At 35.7% G+C, this 6,344-nt stretch overlaps 1 pseudogene; it reads right to left on the bottom strand.

The window, feature by feature from the left end:
• Positions 1-5,398: 5,398 nt before the first annotated feature.
• Positions 5,399-5,983, bottom strand: LOC122743397 (annotated as a pseudogene).
• Positions 5,984-6,344: the final 361 nt, after the last annotated feature.

The raw sequence follows: 6,344 nt of genomic DNA on the forward strand, positions 1-6,344 counted from the left end.
TGTTGTCCCAGAAAAGCCCAACCCCAGGTTGAGTCACCATTCTTGATTCAACTGCAGGTTTTCCAATTTATTAGGGATTTGGCAACACATTACCTTAAAATTCCATGATGATACCGATTGTTCTGTATTGTATTTGCTGAAGGGAGCTAAATGTGCCTTTTTCTAATCATATTATAATTCATAGCCAGTGACTTCTGAATTATTTCCCTCTCCCTCTCCCTCTCCCTCTCCCTCTCCCTCTCCCTCTCCCTCTCCCTCTCCCTCCACTCCAGTCAGGATTGATAAATATTGCTGATATTGTGCCTCTCACTTTGTTCCAGATGACTTCTTTATTACTGAAAAAAAAAACATTTTGTGCATTGCTTTACAATTTGATTGAGCATCCCAACACCAGCCCTGTTGCTGTTCCCCCTTCTCCATAGTCCAGAAAATAAACCATTATTATTACATCTCCATACATTTTGCAATGGTAGAAACTATTATTTACCCAGTTTGTCTTTAGTCTAACTAGTTAAATGCAAAGGAAACCTAAGGACACCCTCTATTTTGTAGAATACTGGAGGCAAAGAAAACTTTTTTGCCTCACATTTTATATACTTTGACTGAGTAATTCCTTCTTATCTCCACTAATTTTGTTCTTCCTATGCCCTGCCTACCTTTCTCTGTAGTATTTTGATTAGCAGTTGTACATGGATACATTTTTTGTTCTGGGTGTAGTTTCTTTTGAAACTTGCACCCAGACTCATTCACATTAGTTTTCCTTTATCCCTGACCAAAGATCCATTATGTATACCTGCTTATGGGACAGAAATCTAAATATCACTCTCACACAAAATATTTTAACTAGCTATTTACTATATCCAACTATATTCCTTTTTTGAAGCTCCTATCTTCAAATAACAGCAGTAATAAAAATGCTACTTGCATTCCTCTGGTTTTCACTTTCTTCATCAGTAATTCCCAATCCCTTCTAATGTTTATTCTTTTTGTAATTTTCTCAAGCTAATATCATCAAATCCCATATGAATCACTGGAAAGATATTATAGCGTTCAGGTTTGAAAAGTGTTTTAGATGAATAAGTGACTTATAAGACAACAAATTGTTTTTATTATTATGATTTACCTTTGCTCTTTTTTAAAAAAGGAAAAAATATTGGGGCAGCTAGGTGGCACAGTGGATAGAGCATTGGCCCTGGATTCAGGAGGAACTGAGTTGAAATCCAGCCTCAGACACTTAACACTTACTGGCTGTGTGGCCCTGGGCAAGTCACTTAACCCCAATTACCTCACCAAAAAAAAAAAAAAGAAAGAAAAAGAAAAAAGATATATATATATATATATATATATATATATATATATATATATATATATATATATGTTTTGTGGTTTTATTATCTTTATTTCAAAATGTATTTCTCTGCTTGACAAGTCATGAAAGAAGGAAAGAATGGTGGAGGGAAGGAAAAAGTAAGGGAGAGATGATAGAAGGAAAGAAAGAAACAAAATGAGAAAAAAAGAAGGAAGGAAAGAAGGGTGGATGGATGGGGCAGAAGGAGGGAGGGAAGGAGAAAGGAAGGATGAAAGGAAGAAGGTAGGGAGGGAAGGAAGGAGAGAAGGAAGAGAGGGAGGGAAGAAGGAAGGAAGTAGACAGTTCAGCCAAACTATTGAATACATCAACAAATTTTGACTACATGTTAGACTATATTTATTTATCTCTCCAATAAAAGGAGATATATTTTCTAAAATCTTTTGGGAAAACTAATGATGATTATAATTATCCTTCTTTCAGTATTGTTTTCTTTTTATTCTTTGATTTTATAGGTATGTAATCATTTTGTATATTGTTACAATTTATTTTTTATGTTACTCTGAATCAATTAATATAAACTTTTCCCAAGCTTCTCTGAATTTTTCATATGGATTGCTTCTTTTGGATCTGCATTATTTAATTGACTTCTTATAGCACAATTTGTTTAGCTTATACCTAATCCAGGGCTATCTACTTTATTTCCAGTTCTTTACTATTCTTACTATAAATACCTGCCATAAGTATTGTATTTATGAATTAATAGATAAAATAGTTTATTAAGTACTATATGGCAAGCACTGTGGTAAACAATGTGTATATAAATGGGGAAAAATCCCTTTTTCTCAAAGAGCTCACAAAAATCTTGCACCATAACCCATATCTTTTGAGGCCAAATACAACATTCTTTATACTCTATCATTTTGTGTTACTTCTTCTTTCTTATAAACCTTTCCCCTTTTCCTTTTCCTTTCCTCTCTATTCTTAACCAACTGAGTTGAGTAAATACTAACCCAGAGACAATATCTCTTACAGGAGCAACTTTCAAATGTCGTGTTTCCTGCATCACAACTGTATTCAGTTTGATGTCCAAATGGGCTTTCCTTTCGAAAATTTGAAATGTTGTAATTCTTTGTCTAAACCTAAAGGTCTTTGGTGAAACAATTTAGGATCAAAATTGAGAAAAAAATGGTGCAGGGGAAAGAAAGGCTCATTATTCCAATTCAAGCTTTTAAGCCCTTATTATAAGTACTTTGCTTCCCTGATGAGGGAAAAGTGTAATGTTTTCCAAGGCTATTTATGGAAGCACTTCAAATGATTTTTAAAAGCATTAAATTTCTCAGGGATGTAATTGACAATAACATTGTTTCATTGTACACACTTTACATACTCTGTATTTGGACTGCAAGTCCCTTGGTAACTTCCATTTCCATTGTTAATGCTGAAGGGTAGTATTTACTAGTCAAGTGTGAACATTAATGTGAAGCTCACCTTTAAAGGATGGGTATGTTTCAAATCATCCATGCATGGTAATGTCTTACACAATTTGCCTTTCTTCTCTTAATTTTAAACAACTTTAAGTCTTCCAGCATCCCTGAGTGTGTGAGGCGGGGGGAAGGGGTGGGGAGGTCATAAAATACACTCATTGAGTTGATGGAATTATTATGTTATTGTGAGGACTATAATTCTCCTTGGCAGATTGATAGTGACAATTGAATAATCTTTTCTTCTTGTGAATACCCTGAATACTGATCAGCAGGCAATACTTCCTTTATATGCTCTATTGTTTTTGTTTGTTTGTTTTGTTTACTTCCCATATTTTATCCAGCCACATCTGACCAGTTACCTAAGCTAGTGTATAGCAATAAGAAGACAAAATTTCCAAGCCTATTTTCTTTTCTCTGTTCCCTGAGATTTAGACTGCATCTCTAACTTAGAGTTTGATGGTTTACAAATACACACATTCATCACAGAAGAGAGCAATATAGAGCATGTGGATAGAGAATTGCCATTATGATGGGACTTACTACAATACTCTCCAGACAAAGGTGAGGTTGACTGGACCGAGATGTTTGGGGTCTAGATATATGGGATTTCATTGCAGCCAAAGAAATAGATGACTATAGAGTTAGCATTCAAACCCTGCTTCACATGCTTGCTACTTGTGAAATGTTGGGCAAATCACTTCTCTTGCTTTATTTTTTCCTTATCTACAGATTAAGGAAATTTTTGACCAGATAGCTTATGAGTTTCCTTCCACCTTGAGAACTATAACTGTATGACCATCTTCCACATTATTTTCACATATGATGACACTGATTTAGATAAAGATTAAGGAAATAGAACATGAGTTTGGGAAACTGTATTCCTAGAGATATTGTTACACAGTGAAATTAATGCTTTATTTGTCAATTAGAAGCATTGACTTTAATTTTGTGTTCTATCATTGCTACTGGTACAAGCCACGGAACAACTCTGGCAATCAGTTTCTTCATTAGGAAAAAAGGGTCAGCTAGAGTAGCTGGTATCTCAGAACTCTTCCAGCTTTACAGCAATGCTTCTATAAGGCAGAAGGTGAGCTGCCAGGATATTACTTTATTCAGCCAAAGTGGGTCAGGAACTAGTTAGCAAAGGGGTGAAGGTGTTCTTATTGATATTAGCTTTGGGCATAGTCAATGCAATGACATCCCTATCCTTGATGAACAAAATAGGAGAAGTTATCAGAGATATTGAGGTCATTACTCTAAAATTATACACAAGAACAGCTTCAGAAACTCTCACTTCCAATCGATAGATTAGGAAGTTCTCTATAAATCAGAAAAGGACATAATTCTTCTCCTCTTTTCCATCACCTGTTCCCAATTTAAGTAGAAGGAAAGTAAACACCACAAAGGTTAGGTGTTTTCACAAGTAGGAAGTACTTAAGTTATATAGGGGGCCCTATTTTGGGGATGGGGCAAGCCTCCTTCATAAGTCTCCCAGCAGTACCTCTGACTCATTCCAAATTTTACTGTCATGACTTAGATACCTACTCACCCTGAATCTGTCCTTAGCAGTGGGAACTTCTTTGTCCTGTCATATTTCTTTTCCATACCAATGATGGGCCCTTTATGGGAACCTCCATTTTGAGGATTTTCTCAAATCAACTATATTCTCTTAATTTCGCTCACAGCAAACATGAACACCATGCTCCCACCAATGAACTTTCCCTCACAACAACTTTGCATTATATTATCCCATTAAAATATAAGCTCTCTGAGGGTAAGTAATTTTGTTGATTTTGTATCTACAAAATTTATCACAGTGTCTGAAAAGTAGGAACAATTTATTAAATACTTATTGCTTACCTTCCAAATAGCAGAAATTGGATTTAGTCTCTGGTCCTTTTACTCTAAGTTCAGTGCCACAAATAGAGTCAGGTCAAGTTTCATAAGCAAACCTTAACCTCTGAATTTCTGACTGCTTAGATATTCTTTAAGTCACACAGAGAAAATCACAGAAAAGTAGAGTTTCAAGAGACACGATATCACAGATTTAGAACTAGGAAGAAGCTCGAAGGTCAACTTGTCTGGTCCAGTGATTATACACTTTCAAGCATCTTCCTCCTTTTGGTGGAAATCTTTCCATCTATTTCTGTGTCTTTATAAATCCATGCTTGGTTCTAGTGTATCACTCTATTTTTCATGTGAAGATATGTTGTCTCCTCTTGGTCTCTTATCTCTGATTATATACTCATTGAAAGGGAGAGAAAGAACTTTTTCTTCCCCCTAAGAATGCTCTTCTTTCATGGGCTTGGATCAAACTGGAATCTGCTACTCCAAATCTTAAATAATTCACCATTGGCTTGATCTCTTTTAGGTGATGGAGGGAGGGAGGAGAATAAAACAAAAAACAAAGCAAAAAAACACTTAGTAAGAAGTTTCTATCAGGCAGGCACTGTGGTAAGTACTTTGTAAATATCATTCAATTTGATATTATCTAAATTAATTGACCTCACTGATAGATTGACTATATATTTAGCCAATCATTATTTTTTATTTTAATTTTTTTATTACAAATGGACTTTATATATAGATATAATATTTTCTGCATTTACAGCTGGAACTCTGGGAATTCAAAATTAACATCTTGGCCTGTCAGCTTGTTACAAATGCTAGAAAATGTTTCTACCTTGTGCTCCACATCGTTGTTCTGTGTTTTATCCAAATGGACCTTTATAAGCCTGCTGCCATCTATTTTCACACAGAATCTCTTGCTGACAATTTCACTCAGAAACACAAGGTCTTCAAGGATTGCATCATGCACAGCAGTCAGAGTACTACTCCTGGGATACTTTTACTTATTTTTTCTACAGATTTTTCTTGTTGGTTTAGGAAGAATTCTCCTCTGAGCAATAAAGACCACATGTTGGCCACTGAATTTTTTCTCCAATTTGCAAACTAATCGTACTTGGATCTTCTGAAACATTTTTGGCTGAGGAACTGGAACACAAATGATGACAGCTTTTCTGCCACTACCAAATTAAATTTCCTTAAATGCTGTGATATGCAGATCTCTTAATTGAGCCTTTAAGTCAGAGCTGATCTCCAACTCTAATAGAGGCTGGGAAATGGCAGGCTCAAACTCATCTGGCTTCTCGCCATTGGGCTTCAAGATCTTGGTGCTGGAGCTCAACATAGCACCACGTTGCTGAGCTTTGAGCTAAGAAAAGGGAGAACTCTCATGAGACACCAGAAATCTCAGCTACAGAAAGAAGGACCGAGGAAAGGGGCAGGGTGAATGAGAACTGGTGCACAAAACTGGAAGAGAATTAGTGAAACTTCTGACCCAATCATTATTGATCCTTTTTTTTTTCCAATCACACATTACTTTTTTTTTTTTTTTAAGTCTTGTGAGATTTAAAATTGGGTATAAGAGCATTAAACTCCCCTTTAAACTTACCCTTATATATCTCCCTGTAACGATTGGAATAACGCCACCTGCTGGATACTTACTGTAGAAGAGTTCTGCCCATGAAGGGAAGGTCTTTGAGGGCAAG

The sequence above is a fragment of the Dromiciops gliroides genome, chromosome 2 (genome assembly GCF_019393635.1).
Source record: "Dromiciops gliroides isolate mDroGli1 chromosome 2, mDroGli1.pri, whole genome shotgun sequence".
Lineage (NCBI taxonomy): Eukaryota > Metazoa > Chordata > Mammalia > Microbiotheria > Microbiotheriidae > Dromiciops > Dromiciops gliroides.